Source organism: Antechinus flavipes, chromosome 1, assembly GCF_016432865.1.
Source record: "Antechinus flavipes isolate AdamAnt ecotype Samford, QLD, Australia chromosome 1, AdamAnt_v2, whole genome shotgun sequence".
NCBI lineage: Eukaryota > Metazoa > Chordata > Mammalia > Dasyuromorphia > Dasyuridae > Antechinus > Antechinus flavipes.
Window position 1 is genome coordinate 357,380,006 of NC_067398.1, and position 18,754 is coordinate 357,398,759.

Below are 18,754 nucleotides of genomic sequence, written 5' to 3' on the forward strand. Positions count from 1 at the left end.
AATGCTCCAAAACATTTATAATTTCACTTGTTATAATAGCTAAGAATTGGGGAGGGAGACAGGGGAGAACAGATGTCCATAAATTGGAAAATGGCAAAACAAACTGAGGTACCTAAATATAATGGAATATTAAACTATGCTATAAAAATGATGTGATAAATATAGAGAAATAGGAAAGACTTATATGAACTGATACAGTCAAGAAAGCAAACTCAAGAAAACATCTATAATAACTATAGCATAAATGGAAAGAACTAGCCACCAGAAAATTAAAAGTAAATGGAACAAAATTATAAAGATCCCGCAGGATGCAAATTAAGAGATATGAGAGGATATCCCCAACCTATACCTTCTTGAAGGTAGAAAAACATTACATGTTTTTTCAGAATTTTTCAATGTATTGATTAGTTGTGCTGATTTTTCTTCTTTTCTAAATAATTCTAAATAATTTTCTAAATATTACAGGGGATAACTCTCTGGGAGGGAAAAAATGGATGAATACCTGTGAAAATTATATGATATAAACTTATATTAAAAAAAAAAGATAATCAACCATTTGGCACAAGTTTATCATTCATTTCTTCTTTGTTTAACTCAAAAGGGAAACCACCAGAAAATAAAATTAACTACTACCTCGTCCATGGTGCAAAATACTGCTTATCAGCTATTGATATAATAACCATTTCAAAAGGAAAAAGTTTCAAATTTTTCTAAATTTCACTTACAAAAAACAACGGTACATACTTTAACACTTTATATGATCAATGATTAATGCTTATACTAATAGGAACACAAGCCTTCCAACCGGTATTAATTACCACTGGAAATAATTATTGGCTTACCTCCTATGCTTTCTGTTTCTAAAAAGTGACAAGTTATTTTGCAATTCTCTATTTGTTTTCTTTCATTCTTACTATATGCCTTACAGTGACTTAAGAATCTCTTTTACCTTACTCCATGTATTCATGCCATCACTTGTAACATGAAGTCTGATGTCCATTCTGATCTGTGTCATGTATTTTATCATTGACCTGAATCGTTTGCAATTTTATTTCTCCTGAGATTATTATATCTTTTAACTTGAAGCTATATATCATCCAAAGAATAATACTATCAAGAAATTGTTTTTCAAATTGCATGTAATACAATCATGTGCCATGTTCACAGTTTTCCATTTGCCAATCAGGCTCATCTCTTCTTAAGTAATTCTGGACCTAGATCATTACCCATGTCTAATTCCTTCTCTCAAATAGAGACATAAATACATACAGATTAATGTAAGGGGACACACATCTAGCACAAATCTACATTATAAATGACATGTTGCGAGGCTCCAGGAAATTATTAAGATGCCATCTGTGAAGAATAACAATTGAAAAAGTACCACCATCCTTTGTTTGGAATTTGTATAAAACACCTTCCAAAAACATTACCCAAATATATTTGGTGAACACATTTTCACCTTCTTTAATATTTTCTCCAAATGACAATACTTAGTGGAATAAAATACCATCTGTAGAAACATCCATTGTGGAGACTTATACAATTTTGGCACAAGAGACACCTTATCTGAGCAAAAGTCTTTAAAGCGATACTTCACTCAGAGCCAAATGCTTTCTCAAAATCAATAAATTAACAAAACAGAAACCATATCTATCAGTTATGTCACCATAAAGGTATGATTTGCTGAGAAATATCAACTGCAAAACTTTCCCAGTTTCTGTCTTATGTCTTTAGTGACAATGATTCAATAGATGGATGACTCACTTAAGATTTTATATAGAGATGAGAAAGCAGTAATACAAATAGAAAGCAAAAATATGGACTTCTAGTTGCTGATACCTTCTTGATAGTATTAAAAAAAAGTTTCTGGTAAAGAAACAGTCATGATCTTCTCCCTTCACCTTTCCTTATAATATTTTTTTAAAACTTATCTCCACTTGCCATTGTGCATTGCCATATGTGAAGCACTTGCCAGCTTCACTTTCTTAAGAGCCATTTCTACTTCAGGTCATATAACCACCTCTATACCTACAATGGTGTGTCCAAATGTGGTGGTTTTATTATGATACTATTATTGTACTGTAATTATAATTCTGACAAAATATGTCACCAAAAAAATGTTGTCAGTTTGTTTCTATTACAGATGTTATCATAGGAATTTCAGCTATTATGGGATGATCAAGCTTAATTTCTTATGTCGAGTTATATGCCTGGTCATTTTCTAAATTGTTTTTAATAACAATATCTAGCATTTATATAATGCCTTAAGATTTGCAAAGCATTAAAAAAAAAGATTATATGATGATCAATTCTGACTCTCTTCAACAAGGAGGTGATTCAGGCCAGTTCCAATGGTCCTGTGATGATGAGAGCCATATGCATCCAGAGAGAGGACTATGGGGATTGACTATGGATCACAACATAGCATTTTCACCTTTTTTGTTTTTGTTTGCTTGTTTTTTTTCTTTTTCATTTTATTACCTTTTGGATATGATTTTTCTTGTGCAGCATGATATTTGTGGAAATACATATAGAAGAATTGCACATGTTTACATATATTGGATTACTTGCCATCTAGGGGAGAGGGTGGAAGGGAGAGAAAAAATTTGGAACACAGGGTTTTGCAAGGGTGAATGTTGAAAATTATCCATGCATATATTTTGAAAATAAAAAAGATTTAATAAAAAAAAAGATTTGCAAAGCATTTTACAAATTCTTGTTTTACCGTTATAATAAATCTGATAAGTAGATGTTATTATTCCCCCCTCCCATTTTACAAGTAAAGAAACTGAGGCAGATTTGCCTAGGATCACACAGCTACCAAATGACTGGGGCTGGATTTAATTTCAGGTCTTCCTGGCTCTAGGTTCAGCACTTTATCACCTGCACCACTCAGCTTCCTCTAACACAAAATCATACTTTTTAAAAACCATTCTTTAATACAAAATACTCAAAAGTATTTAGTAGTCATATGGTCCAAAGCGTCTTAAACTGTGACTCATGACCCCAATATGGGATCCAATGAAATATTTGGCAACAGTAAAAGGTTTCTGAATGCTCTATATCCTGCAATATCAAATATTCCACCAAGATAAAATTCTTTATGTAAAAATAAATAAGCTCATCTATCTCATTAGCATGAAAATTGGCTTTCATCTTTAATAAATGGCAAAAATATATGTAGGCCACAGAATTGCTTTAAAATAAGATTTTTTATGATTAATTATCAGTAAATATTTGATTTGTAGACATTTTATATACCTAAATACCCAGGGCGTAAAAGTTTTCTCAGGCAAAAAGATGTCATGAATGAAAAAAGTTTAATAGGTCCAACTAATTTTTATACCCTTTCATAGTATCTTGAAATGAACTTTATCCCAAAACTGTAAAAATATAAATAAATACAAACACTGGCCCTGAAAAAAAGAATCAACCAAAGAGCATTAAGTGTCTACTATGTGGAGATTCAAAAAGAGTTTGAAAAAAGACTCAGTTCAAGGGACTTTTTAACATGTATTTCCCATCCCCTAAAAAGTATTAAGCATAACCAACAGATATTGTGTACCTACTAACACACATAACATTCTACATTAAAAATTCTCTAATATTCGAAAGAAAAAAGTCATCCTAAATGCTATAATAGCTGAAATTCCTATGGTACCATCTGCAATAGAATCAAACTTGACAGCATTTTTTAAATGACCTATTCTGTTAATAACAATAGTAGAATTACCACATTTGGACACACCATTTTAGGTATAGAGGTGGTTATGTGACCTGAAGTGGAAATGGCTCTTAAGAAATGGGGGGCTTCTTACAAAAGATAAGATTGTAACTGGAACTTGAAGGAAGCCAGGAAAAGTAGATAAAGAGAGAATTACGGGCATTGAGGAGAGCCAATGAAAATGCTCTGTTGGAAGATGGAATGTCTTGTTCAAGGTTTCACTAGATCTAAGAATATTTTGAGGAAGGAAGCATTTATGTGGCAGTATTAAATAAAAAGAATGGAGGAGGACAAATGAAGACCTCTGAATGTCAGAGCATTTTATATTTGATTTTGAAGGCCCAAGTAGAAGACATTGGAGTTTACTGAGAAGAGAGATGACATTGTCCAGACTAATAATACTATAAAGAAAATCACTTTGACAACTGAGGGGTAGATGGATTGAAGTGGGTAAAGACTTGAGGAATAAAGACGAACAAGATTACAGCAACAAATATGAGGATATATGTATCACCTTTTTTTCATGGCAAGGTAGAAGAACTATGTTGCATCAGGTACAGTTATCTATTGACTAGTCTTAATTCTTTTTCTTTTCTCATTATTTTTTATTCATTTTGAACTTTAATACAAAATGATAAAATTTCCATGTACACAGCACAACACAGAGGATTCAATATAAAACCATGACTTCCCATTTTATACTTTATTTAAAAAAAACTATTTAATGAATAATATATATCATTTTTAAAGCTACCGTGTTTTGCTATGCTTTCTTCTCAGTTTTCTTTTGTTCTCAATGTTGTGTACTTTTTTCTCCCTTTCCCCACCCTGTCCTAGAGAAGACTGTCATTAGGGGACAGGGAGAGAGGGAGAGAAAGGAAGAGAGAAGGGGGAGGGAGGGGGGAGAGGAAGGGAAGGGAGGGGGGGGGAGAGAGAGAGAGAGAGAGAGAGAGAGAGAGAGAGAGAGAGAGAGAGAGAGAGAGAAAGAGAGAGAAAGAGAGAATGAGAATGAATATGTATGTATGTTGTAACCATACTATACCTACTTCTATTTGTCAGTTCTTTCACTGAATGTGGACAGCATCTTCCCTCATAAGTCCTTTGCAGTTGATTTGAGTATTTATGATACTGAAAATGACTTAGTTGTTCAAAGTTGTTCTTACGGTTACTGTGTATATAACATTCTCTTAGATTCTGGTCATTTTGCTCTTCAATCTTTCAAGCAAGTATTTTCATATTTTTCTAAAATCAACAAGCTCATCATATCTTATAGCACAGTAGTATTCCTTCACAATCTTATGCTATACCTTATTTAGCCATTCCCCAGTTAATGAGCATCTCCTTAATTCTCAGTTCTTAGCCATCACAAAGAGAGCTTTATAAATATTTCAGAACAGAGTTCTTAAAACTTTTTCTACTCACAATCCCTTTTTGCCTGAATAAGTTTTACCTGACCCTAGGTATATAAGCATATAAAATAAGTATACAAATTAAACATTTACTGATAATAAATCATAATTTCACAATCCCCACATTCAGTTACAAGATCTCATATGGGATCATGAGTGGTTTAAAAAGCTTTGTTTTGGAACAAATAAATTCTTTTCCCTTTTCCCTGATCATCTTGGGATGTTCTTCTAATTTTTTAATGTATCTTTTTATGATTAACTTATGACTTAGTTCTTTTTCTTAGGAGATAAAAAATACATGGAAATTATTTAGATAAAAATAAAAAACTATCAATAAAATAAATTAAAAGAAAAGGAATTTGTGTTCCAAATAGTCATCCTTAGCTACCCACTAAGCAAGAATAACAAATATTTTTTAGCTAAGGCATTTTCTGAGAACTTTTAGCCTCATTCTGGCAATTACTGTGCATAAATTTCTCTTGGAAGGGGTAGAAGAGTTAATCTATTCAATTTTATCCATTCCTGATCTTTAAGCTTCAAAAGCTTGTTTAACCAGGTTTGTGCTGGAGTTCACAGTGACTTCTTTTATACTTTTTCCCCCTAGTGCAACATTATTACTCTGACCTTTGCTATATGATTTGACTGTACAGACACAATGTGTTCCAAAGTAACAGCTACATCCACAGCTTGTTACTTTTTGCTTCTTAGTAGGATATAGTTGATTTCATTTTTTTTTGTCAGATGCTCTACACTCAATTACTTTTACATCTTTTCTTAGAGAAAGCATAATACAAAAGTATAGTTTCAGAGCAATTAACAGGTCTTTAGCCACTCTTTTATCTCAACCTTGAACAGACAATCTTTTATAGAATTTTTGCTATCTTCCACTGCACTCACTTTCAAGCTGAGGTCTAAATATGTGTTGACTTAATTTGGAGAATACAAACAAGTTCTTCAGCTAAGTATTCTGTCCGCACACATACTTCTACATAATTTCCAACAAATACTGTCAGTTAAAACAATATGTTCTAAATAATGCTGGTTATAAAAACCTAGGCAAATAAGGTTAACACCAGGTTAACTCCCTAAAACTAAGTGCTGAGTACAAATGTTTTCACTGGTTGAGTGAAATGTTCTTTCTGGGAGTTTAATCAATGAAATAATAGATCCAGACCAAAAAGAAAAAAACAAAGCAATAATATCTGGCTAGTGATCTGATTATGATTATTTTAAGGATTGCAAGATGTGATGAAATGTCCCAACAGATATATTTTACCCTTTGGGAGTATAATGAAATCACTTATGCCAATTACTTTGAAGAGAACTTCTAAGCTATACTTCACCTGGCTATGGCTTATGTGTCTTTTAATTTTATTTACAACAATAATGCTGATGGTAAATATGGAAATGTTTAGAAGAACTGCACATGTTTAACCTGTATTGGATTACCTTCTGTATAGGAGAGGTAGGAGGTGGGGAAAGGGGAGGGGAAATATGGAACATAAGATTTTTGCAAAGGTAAATGTTGAAAACTATCTTTGTATGTAGTTTGAAAAATAAGAAACTATTATAAAAACTTTTTTGATTCTAAGCACTCTTCCCTACAACAAAAGACACATTAATTTTTTTTTGGGGGGGGGGGTTGTTTTGTTTTGTTTTTACTTTATTTTTTAATATAACTTTTTATTGACAGAACATGTAGTTAGGTAATTTTTTACAACATTATCCCCTTATACTGCAACATATTTAACATATATAGGACTGCTTGCCATCATAATGTTGTAAAAAATTACCCTGGCATGGGTTCTGTCAATAAAAAGTTTTTTTTATAAAAGGAAAAAAAAATTATCCCTTGCACTCACTTCTGCTCTGACTTTTCCCTTCCCTCCCTCCACCCCTTCCTCTATATGGCAAGCAGTCTTATACATGTTAAATATGTTATAGTATATCCTAGATACAATATGTGTGTGCAGAACCGAACAATTCTCTTGTTGCACAGGGAGAATTGGATTCAGAAGGTAGAAATAACCTGGGAAGAAAAACAAAAATGCAAACAGTTTACACTCATTTCCCAGTGTTTCTTCTCTGGGCATAGCTGCTTCTGTCCATCATTGATCAATTGGAACTGAATTTTGTTGAAGATATCCACTTCCATCAGAATACATACTCATACAGTATCGTTGTTGAAGTATATAATGATCTCCTAGTTCTGCTCATTTCACTCAGCATCAATTCATGTAAGTCTCTCCAAACCTCTCTGTATTCATCCTGCTGGTCATTTCTTACAGAACAATAATATTCCATAACATTCATATACCACAATTTACCCAACCATTCTCCAATTGATGGGCATTCATTCATTTTCCAGTTTCTAGACACTACAAAAAGGGCTGCCACAAACATTTTGGCACATATAGGTCCCTTTCCCTCCTTTAAGATCTCTTTGGGATATAAGCCCAGGAGTAGCACTGCTGGATCAAAGGGTATGCAGTTTGATAACTTTGGGGGCATAATTCCAGATTGCTCTCCAGAATGGTTGGATTCGTTCACAACTCCACCAACAATCCATCAATGTCCCAGTTTTCCCATACCCCCTCCAACATTCATCATTATTTTTTCCTGTTATCTTAGCCAATCTGACAGGTATGTAGTGGTATCTCAGAGTTGTCTTAATTTGCATTTCTCTGATCAAGAAATCATATGAGTGGAAATAGTTTCAATTTCATCATCTGAAAATTGTTCATATCCTTTGACCATTTATCAATTGGAGAATGGCTTGATTTCTTATAAATTAGAGTCAATTTTCTATATATTTTGGAAATGAGGCCTTTATCAGAAATTTTAACTGTATAAATGTTTTCCCAGTTTGTTGCTTCCCTTCTAATTTTGTTTACATTAGTTTTGTTTGTACAAAGGCTTTTGAATTTGATGTAATCAAAATTTTCTATTTTGTGATCAATAATGATCTCTAGTTCTTCTTTGGTCACAAATTTCTTCTTCCTCCACAAGTCTGAGAGGTAAACTATTTTATGTTCCTCTAATTTATTTATGATCTTGTTCTTTATGCATAAATCATGGACCTATTTTGATCTTATCTTGGTATATAATGTTAAGTGTGGATCCATGCCTAATTTCTGCCATACTAATTTCCAGTTTTCCCAGCAGTTTTTGTCAAATAACGAATTCTTATTCATTATTTATTCATTATAAAGTTGGGATCTTTGGGTTTGTCAAACACTAGATTGCTATAGTTATTGACTATTTTGTCTTGTGAACCTAACCTATTCCACTGATCAACTAATCTATTTCTTAGCCAATATCAAATGGTTTTGGTGACTGTTGCTTTATAATATAGTTTTAGATCAGTATAGCTAGGTTACCTTCATTTGATTTTTTTTTTCATTAATTCCCTTGAAATTCTTGACCTTTTGTTCTTCCATATGAATTTTGCTGTTATTTTTTCTAGGTCATTAAAATAGTTTCTTGGGAATCTGATTAGTGTGGCACTAAATAAATAGATTAGTTTAGAGAGTATTGTCATCTTTATTATATTTGCTCGGCCTATCCAAGAGCACTTAATATTTTTTCCAATTATTTAAATCTGACTTTGTGTGGAAAGTGTTTTGTAATTTTGCTCATACAATTCCTTTCCTTTGGTAGATAGATTCCCAAATATTTTATGCTATCGACAGTTATTTTGAATGGAACTTCTCTTTGTATCTCTTGCTGTTGGATTTTGTTGGTGATGTATAAAAATGCTGAGGATTTATGTGGATTTATTTTTTTCCTGCAACTTTGCTAAAGTTATGAATTATTTCTAATAGTTTTTTATAGAATCTCTATACCATCATATCATCTGCAAAGAGTGATAGTTTGGTTTCCTCATTACCTACTCTAATTCCTTTAATCTCTTTCTTAACTCTTATTGCCAAGGCTAGCATTTCTAATACAATATTGAATAATAATGGTGACAGTGGGCAATCCTGCTTCACTCCAGATCTTACTAGGAAAGGTTCCAGTTTTTCCCCATTACATATGATGCTTACTGACGGTTTTAAATATATGCTCCTGACTATTTTAAGGAAAAGTCCATTTATTCCTATCCTCTCAAGTGTTATTATTAGGAATGGATGTTGGATTTTATCAAATGCTTTTTCTGTATCTATTGAGATGATCATATGTTTTTTGTTAATTTCGTTATTGATATAGTCAATTATGCTAATAGTTTTCCTAATATTGAACTAGCCCTGCATTCCTGGTATAAATCCTACTTGGTTGTGGTGTATTATCCTAGAGATGATTTTCTGTAATCTTTTTGCTAATATTTTATTTAAGATTTTAGTATCAATATTCATTAGGGAGATTGGTCTATAATTTTCTTTCTCTGTTTTCAAAATACCTGGTTTAGGTATCATTACCATGATTGTGCCATAAAAGGAATTAGGTAGGACTCCTTCAATTCCTATTTTTTCAAATAGTTTATATAGCACTGGAGTTAATTGTTCTTTAAATATTTGGTAGAATTCACATGTAAATCCATCTGGTCCTGGGGATTTTCTCTTAGGGAGCTGGTTAATGGCTTGTTCTATTTCTTTTTCTAAAATGGGACTCTTTAGACTATTTACTTCTTCCTCTATTAATCTGGGCAAGCTATATTTTTGAAGATATTCTTCCATTTAAGTTATCGAATTTATTGGCATAAAGTTGGGCAAAGTAACTCCTAATTATTCTTCTAATTTCCTCTTCATTAGTGGCAAGTTCTCCCTTTTCATTTTTAAGACTAACAATTTGATTTTCTTCTTTCCTTTTTTTAATCAGATTTACTAAGGACTTGTCTATTATGTTGGTTTTTTCATAGAACCAACTCTTAGTTTTATTAATTCAATTGTTTTTTTACTTTCAATTTTATTGATCTCTCCTTATATTTTTAAAATTTCAAGTTTAGTGTTTGACTGGGATTTTTTAATTTGCTCCTTTTCCAGCATTTTTAGTTGCAAGCCCAATTCATTAACCTTTCTCTATTTTATGCAAGTAGGCTTCTAGAGATATGAAATTTCCCCTTATTACTACTTTGATTGCATCCCACACATTTGGTATGATGTCTCATTATTGTCATTTTCTTGGATAAGTTATTATGTCTATGATTTGCTGTTTTACTCATTCTTTCGTATGAAATTATTTAGTTTCCAATTATTTTTTGGTCTATTTTCCCCTGGCTTTTTATTGAATGTAATTTTCATTGCATCGTAGTCTGAAAAAGTTTGAGGTTTTTATGTCCTAATATATGGTCAATTTTTGTATAGGTTCTTGATGAGAAGTGAACTCCTATCTCCATTTAGTTTTCTCCAGAGATCTATCCTATCTAACTTTTCTAGTATTCTATTTACCTCTTTGACTTCTTTCTTATTTTATGGGTTGAGTTATCTAATTGAGAGTACAAGGTTGAGATCCCCCACTATTATAGTTTTGCTATCTATTTCTTCTTGCAGCTCTCTTAATTTCTCCTTTAAGAATTTAAATGCTACACCACTTGGTGCATATATGTTAATATTGATATTGCTTCATTATCTATGCTACCCTTTAGCAAGATATAGTGCCCTTCTTTATCTCTTTTAATTTGATCAATTTTTGCTTTTGCTTGATCTGCGATCAGGATGGCTACCCCTGCTTTTTTGACTTCACCTGAAGCATAGCAGATTCTGCTCTAGCCTTTTACCTTTAGTCTGTATATATAGCATTACTTCAGGGGTGTTTCCTGTAAACAACATATTGTAGGATTCTACCTTTTAATCCAGTCTGCTAACCACTTCCTCTTTATGGGAGAGTTTACCCCATTCACATTTATGGTTAAAATTACCAATTCTGTATTACTTGCCATCTTGTTAACCCCTGCTTATGCTTTTCTCCTTTCCTTCCCCCTTATCCTCCTCCCCAGTATTAAATTTGTGAGCACCACTTGCTTCTCATAGCCCTCCCTTTTTAGTATTCCCTCCCCCTATCTTACCCCTTTTCCTCATAATTTCTGTATTCCCTTCTGCTTAGCTTACTCCTTCCGTTTTCACTTTTCCCCTCCCACTTTTCAATGAGGTGGGAGAAGTTTCACCATAAATCGAATATGTCTAATGTTTTTCTCTTTAAGCCAATTCTGATGACAGTAAGATACACACTATGTTCATCCCCCTCCATTCTTTCTCTCTGATATAATAGGTTTCCTTTGCCTCTTCATGAAATGTACCCCCACTTTACCCTTTTTGTGGGTACAATTTCCTTTACACCTCTAGTTTCTAGAACAAAGTATACATGTGTTCTTTATATAGCTTTATAGCAGAAATATAGTTCCCAAGATTTCTTTTTACCTTTGTAGGTTTCTCTTGAGTTATATATTTTTGGATCAAACTTTTTGTTTAGTTTCAGGTTTTTTCATTAAAAATGGATAAAATTCACTTATTTTGTTGAATGTCCATCTTCTTCTCTGGAAAAAGATGCTCATTTTGGCTGGGTAAGTTATTTTTGGCTGCATACCAAGTTCCTTACCCTTTCAGAATATCAGATTCCAGGCCCTTCAATCCTTAATGTGGACACTGCTAGATCCTGGGTAATCCTTATTGTGGCTCCTCTATATTTGAAATGATTTTTTTTCTAACAGCTTGCAGTATTTTTTCCTTTGTCGGATAGTTCTGGACTTTGGCCACTATACTTCTTGGTGTTTTGATTTTAGGATCCCATTCTATAGGTGATCAATGAATTCTTTCTATTTCACCCTCTGTTTATATAACTTCTGGGCAGTTCTCTTTGATAATTTCCTGGAAAATAGTGTCCAGGCTCTTTTTTTTCCATCATAATTTTCTGGGAGTCCAATAATTCTCAGATTGTCTCTCCTAGATCTATTTTCCAGGTCTGTTGTTTTCCCAAGAAGGTATTGACATTTTTTTCCCATTGTTTCTTTTTTTTTTTTTTTTTGTGGTTTTGCTTGACTGATTCTTGGTGTCTCCTCAAGTGGTTCAATTCCATTTGTTCAATTCTGATTTTCAATGAAGTATTTTCTTCACTCACTTTTTTTATATCTTTTTCTAATTGTCCAATTGAGTTTTTAATGAGTTGTTTTGTTGTATGGAATTTTTTTCCATTTCACCAATTTTACTTTTTAGGGAGCTATTTTCTTTTTCCAACTCACTAATTCTGTTTTTCAAGGATTTGATTTCTTTATCCACTCTATCTTTAAATGAGTGGGATGACTCATCCAGACTCTCTTATCAAGCTTCCCTTTCCTTTTCCCATTTTTCTTCTAGCTCTCTTGTGAGAGTCTTTTTAATTTCTTCTATGACAGTCTTATGTATTGAGGACCAGATCATATCCCCCTTTGGGAATTCATCTGGAGACAGTCTGTTTTTAGTCTCGTCAGGGTTTAAAGTCTGCTCTCTATCCATATAGAAGCTATTGATAGTTGAATGCGCTTTAATTTTTTGCTCATTTTGTCAAAGAAGAGTCAAAGAAAACAAACTAACAAGAAAAACAAATGGTCTGCCTTTTTTTTTTTTGGGGGGGGGGGGACTGGATGGTATTACCGATCTTCCTCTACAGACTGAAGAGGGCAGCAGCAAGGCACTAACAGGAGAGCAATGGCTGTGCTGCGGCTGCGCTCTGAGACTCTGAGAGAGTGCTGAGACACTGTGGGTGGGTGTGGCCAGGTCCCGAGAGACCCTAGGCTTTGGGGGGTTTATAGTCTTCACCCCGTGTTTTTAGCTTCTCTGCTTGTCTACTGGCTTGCTGCCAGGGCAAAGTAGCCAACACTGTGTTAAAGCTCTCTCCACAGAAATGGCTAAGATCACTCTCCCCCCTCCCCCCCAGTCTGCTCAGCTGTGAGCTCCTGCCTTACTCTGTCTGCTGTGCTGCCGCTGCCTGCCTTCAGTTTGTGGCCAATCTAACTGTCCCCACCCTTGAGCAAAAACAGTTTTCTGGTGAATTTTGAGAATATCTTCTCTTGGTAATTATTTGTGGGTTTTTTTTCAGTCAAGCACTAATTCCGAGGCTTGTCATGAAATAAATTGTTCTGAGAGAAAACACGGAGCTTAAGTAGATGTGTGAGTCCTCTCTGCCATCTTGGCTGAAAGTCTCCACATTATTTTTTAAACAAAATATACAATCTTTTTTTTACAGGTATATAAACAGAGAAATCCTTACCTGAGGCACAAGGTAATACCCTTGATTTGTGTCTTTATTATTCTCATAATTCCTTGACTATGAAAACAATTTGTTAAAATTGTTAAAAATTTTGTAAAATGATTGTTAAAATAAAAATCTGCAAAGAAATTTGCAGATAGTTTCCATTTTTCCTGTATTTAAAAAAAAATTCCAACACTATTTTATTTTTCCAATTACAAGTAAAGATAGTTTTCAACATTCATTTTTATAAGATTTTGCATTCTAAATTTTTTTCTCTATCTGTCCCTTATGTTTCCTCTCTTCAAGACAGTAAACTATCTGATATAGGTTATACTTTTATAATCATTTTAGGCATATTTCCACATTAGTCATGTTGTAAAAGAAAAATCAGAACAAAAGTAAAAAAAGAGAAAGAAAAAGCAAGTAACAAAAAAAATGTGAAAATAGTATGCTTCAATCCACATTCTATCTCGATATTTCTCTTGATGATGGCACAAAGTATACAATATCAACTAATATTTTAAGAACTAGCTACCATATCTTTGGCACTACTCTAGATTTTAGTCAGACAATCCTTGCTCTCAAAGGCCTAACATTCTAAGGGAAAATAAGACCAACATATCACTCAATTTCCTCATTTGCAAAATAAAAAGTTTGGATTAATGACTTCTAAGATTCCAATTTTATGGTTTTTAAGTTTTCCAATTTTAACTTTATACGATTCTTTCTTCACTGAAGATTCAATAACAATGTCAATAACAAGGAAGAATTATTAACTAATTTATGAATTATTTCTATTTCTCCCTCTATGAAATGTCCAAGAGCTTTTAGTCTTAAATAACCCTTAGAACCTACCTACACTTTATGTCTGAGTTTTATATGTCATACATTTTAAAGGCATTGATGAATAAGGGGTAGAATGCTTAATTTCATCTTTTATAATCATAGGTGGGAGAAAAATTCATAACCAAAGAATAGAGGAAAATTACAAAAGACAAAACAGAATTTTAATATAGTATGCAATTAAAATTGGGAAAAATCTTTGCAAAAATAAATCTCTAATCGGTCACATATTTTAAAATCTATAGAAAACTGACAAAATCTGAGAAGTCTAAGAATTGTTTCTCAATAAGTGGTAAATTATATGAAGTTTTCAAATGAAGAATTACAACCAACAAATGTAAAAGCGCTTCACATCACTAATAGTGTTCCTTACTTTTTAGAGTCAAACGCCTAGAAAGTCATCTTTACAAGTTGCTCCCACTTTCTCTCATTCTTTTATTAAAACCACTGTAATCTGGCTTTCAAACTCAATACTGAAATGAAATGAATGAATTCCAAATTGTCTATAATGTTTTAGTTGCCCAACACAATGGCCTTTTCCAAATTCTCATCACTCTTGACTTTAAGGGTCATTATTCTTTTCTCTCATAGTTACATTCTATTTAGATTTATGTGACACTGCTCTTGCTTGATTCTCCTATCTGACTGCTTGCTCTTACTCTCTTTTGTTAGATTGTCATACAGTGTGCCTCTAATTTGAATATATTTCTACATATTCTTTATTGCCTTTCTCTTCCCTTTCTATAGTTTTCTTAAGTATTCAAATATTTCAATGGATTCAATTATCAATGCTGATTACTTCCACAACTATTTATCAACCTTAGTTCAAGCATTAACTGCCTATTGAATGAACATTTAGGAACTAAGTGTTTGACAGGTCTCTTATGTCCAAAACAAAATTATCTTTACTTTCAAAACCCAAAGCACTGTTGTAGGTACCACTATGTGAACAGCTCCCACATTGTTCACTTGTCTTTTCAGTCCCACAGTCACTTTTTTTTTTCTTTTTTGGACTACTATTCCAAAAGGTGACTAATTGGTTTCCCCTCATCTTCCCCCTCTCCAATCCATCCTTTACAAAACTAACAAAAGTAATTTTCCTAAAGAGCAAGTGTGATCTGCTGAAAAATTTCCCAATAGCTCCCTATAACCTCTGATATGAACTACAAACTCTTGTTCTGCATTTACAGCCCTTCATAATCTAGTTACAACCTACCTTATTTTATATTATTATCTTCTTCCCCTTCAAGAACCTTATGGTCCAGGGGCAGCTAGATGGTGCAGAGGATAGAGCATTGGCCCTGGAATCAGGAGGACCTGAACTCAAGCATGTAATAAATATTAGCTGTGTGACCCTGGGCAAGTCATTTAACCCCAATTGTTTCACCAAAAGAAAATTTTAAAAAAGAATTCTATGGCCTAAATAAATTGACTTCTCTGTTCTTTCCAGGTCATATTTCTTCTTCCATTTCTATACAGGCCCATTCTATACCTTTATACATTCCCATCCCTGGAATGCTAGCTTTCTGCAAAGCTCAACTCAAGAGCTATCTCCTATATTAAGTCACTCCAAGGGGACTAATATCTCTATCACTCCCTCAATCAAAAAACATTAAGAACCGACTATGTGCCATACATTGTGCTAAGCAGTTGAAGAATTACCTTATTTCCAAAGATACATTTTGGTTCTCCTAATAGAAAATAAACTCCTAGAGGGCAGAATAGTTTTTGGCACATAGCAGGTGCTTAACAAATACTGACAGAAATGTCAAATATTAAAATACGACAGAATTCAAGTCAAACACAAAAATGACAGTATTGGTTCCATATGCCCCAGGTTAAAACGTAACTTTTTCTTTCTATTAAGAAGGGGTAAACTACAAATGACTTTTTTGACAATATTTTTTGTTGTTGGCTTTTTTTTTTGGACAATATTTTTGATTAAATATTTTAGGGAATGGTATTATTAACTGATTTTAAAAATATATTATATTATTATATATAGTATATAATTATATATTATAACTGATTTACAGAAAATATATCATTTGCTTTTCACAACCCTCTGAGCAGATAATAACAGTATTTCTGTATCACTTTAAAATTTGCAAAGTGTTTTATATATATGTTAATTCACCTATAACAACCCTGAGAGGAAGATGCTAGTATTAGTCCCCATTTTATGGATGAGAAAACAAAAGCTTGGAGACTTAAGTGACTTGCCTAATATGTTGTCAGAAACAGGACTGAATCCAAGTCTAGCATTCTACTAGTCCACATTGGGGAGAAAGAGCGTTCCTTATAATGTGATGTGCCAAATTAAAGTACATCTTTTTTTTTTTTTTAAAGTAAAGTTTATGGTTATCTATTACACATTTACGTGTCGGGCAAGTTGCTAAACTCCATATATTCAAAGAATGCAAAAATAATCTCTATCCTCAAAGAGCTTATAATTAGAAAATGGGAGAAACAATATGAAAATAAACAGGCACCTTCAAGATACACAGAAAATAAATTAAGAATAACTTAAGAGGGGAAGATTCTATTAACTGAAGGGATCAAGAAAGGCCTACTGCAGAAGATGGCACTTAAGCTAAGCCGTGAAGGAAGCCAAGGATTCTAAGAGATGAAGATAAGGAAAAAGAATATTTTAGACAATGGGTATAAGCAGTACAAAGGCAGAGATAGGATATGGTGTGTCATGAATAAGTTATCAGCAAGTAGATCAGAAATGTAGACTCTGTCGAAAAGTAAAATGTTGGAAAGTTAAGAAGGAGCTATGGTTGTGAAGAGCTGTAAATGCCAAATGAAAAACTTTAATCCTAGAGATCAGAAGGAGGAATTATTGAAATTTATTAAGGGGAAGTAAGGACAGGAAAATATGGTCAAACCTACAATTTAGTAAAATTACTTTTGGCAAATGTATGGAGGGTAGATAGGAGTTGGGATAAACATGAGGCAGAGAATCCAATTGGAAAGTATTGCAATATCCGGACTGAAGGTGATAATGATCTCAACCAAAGTAGTGGCACTGTGACAGAAGGTACATTTTTGAAAGATGTTGTGAAGAAACAACAAGTTCTAGAAACAGATTAGATAGCTGAAGACTGGATGAGGTGGTGCTCTCAACAGTAACTTTGGAGGAATAGATGAGTTCTGTTTCCAACGTTTTGATTTTAAGAAGCCTCCTATGATACACACAGCTCCAACTGTTGAGGAGAATTTGCTTAGGAAAAGAACTGTAATCAGGAGCAAAATTTATGGTTTGTCCTGCATGGACATTAGCTACATGGAATTTAAAATTTATCATTTAAAAACATCAAACAACAAACATTTATTAAAACACTTATTATGTGCCATTGATTGATTTTTACTTTTTTTGGATAAGTCTTATTTCCCCAACTAATTAGAAATCCTTTAAGTTTAGAGACCTGTCTAATATCCATTTTTGTATCCTTAGTGATTACAAGAAATAGATATTTGTCATTTATAACCAAATACATATCACTTTAAATATACAACTTTAAACATTTTTATGGAAGTCACTGAAATGCATTATCTATTTCTCCCTTTTCTTAAGTACTTGGGGTCAACAGAACTACTGTATTATAATAGATCTTAAAGGTATAAATGCTGTTTTAATTCCTGTGCCTAGTTTATATAGATTTTTCCTCTTCCCTTGTATTAGAAACTACATTTCTTACTGTCATTCCTATGCCTTTAACAATCCACCACTTCTACAGTATTAAAACTGTGACTGAAATGAAAATATATCACAAAACTTCAGAAAATTGCTAGATTTCTAATATTAAACATTATATAATGAAACATTTCATTTCATAAATAATTCAGTTTATGTTTCAAAAGAGAACTGAGATTTAAGGGGGAAAAGCACCAGAGTGTTAAAGCAAAGGTTCATGTATTTAAAAAAAAAGTTTCATGTTTTGACAGACATAATAACATCATAGATTTAGAGCAGAAAAGGAGCTCCAGCTAGTCCAAAAATCATTATTTTATTGATGAAGAAACTGGGTCCAGAAAGGTTAGGTGACTTTCCCAACGATAATTAGACAGATAGTGAGAAGAGATGGAAGTGCATCTGACAATTTAACTGGAGGAAATTTATTGTTCAGTAGTTTTTAGTCCTGTCCAACTCTTTATGACCCAATTTGAGGTTTTCCTGGCAAAGATACTAGAGTGGTTTGCCATTTCCTTCTCCAGCTCATTTTACAGATGAGAAATTGGGGCAAACATAGTTAGATGACTTATCCAGGATCACACAGCTAATATGTGTCTGATGCCAGATTTGAACTCAGGAAGATGTTTTCCTCACTCCAAATTTAGTACTCTTGTCCACTGCTAGGTGTAGCTGCCTCCTTGCTGCATCTCCCCCTTTCCACACTCCCCTTCCAAAAAGTAATAACTAAAAATTTAGAGAATTAGTTGTTATGAGATTGAAAACAAAATTTTAAAATCTAAACTTCAAATATAATTTGAAATGAAATTAAATGAAGAGTGTTTCTCTTTTTGGAATTCTATATTAAATTGAAAATAGTTTTTTATGAGCATGGAAAGTAATATCATAGTTAACACTTTGTATCTTTAATACCTA

The 18,754-nt window shown here is 33.0% G+C and overlaps 1 protein-coding gene across 2 annotated transcripts in view; it reads right to left on the reverse strand.

Annotated features, from left to right (window-relative positions):
* SMAD4 (SMAD family member 4) overlaps window positions 1-18,754 on the reverse strand; it is a 68,019-nt gene that overhangs the window by 44,683 nt on the left and 4,582 nt on the right. The window lies entirely within an intron of this gene.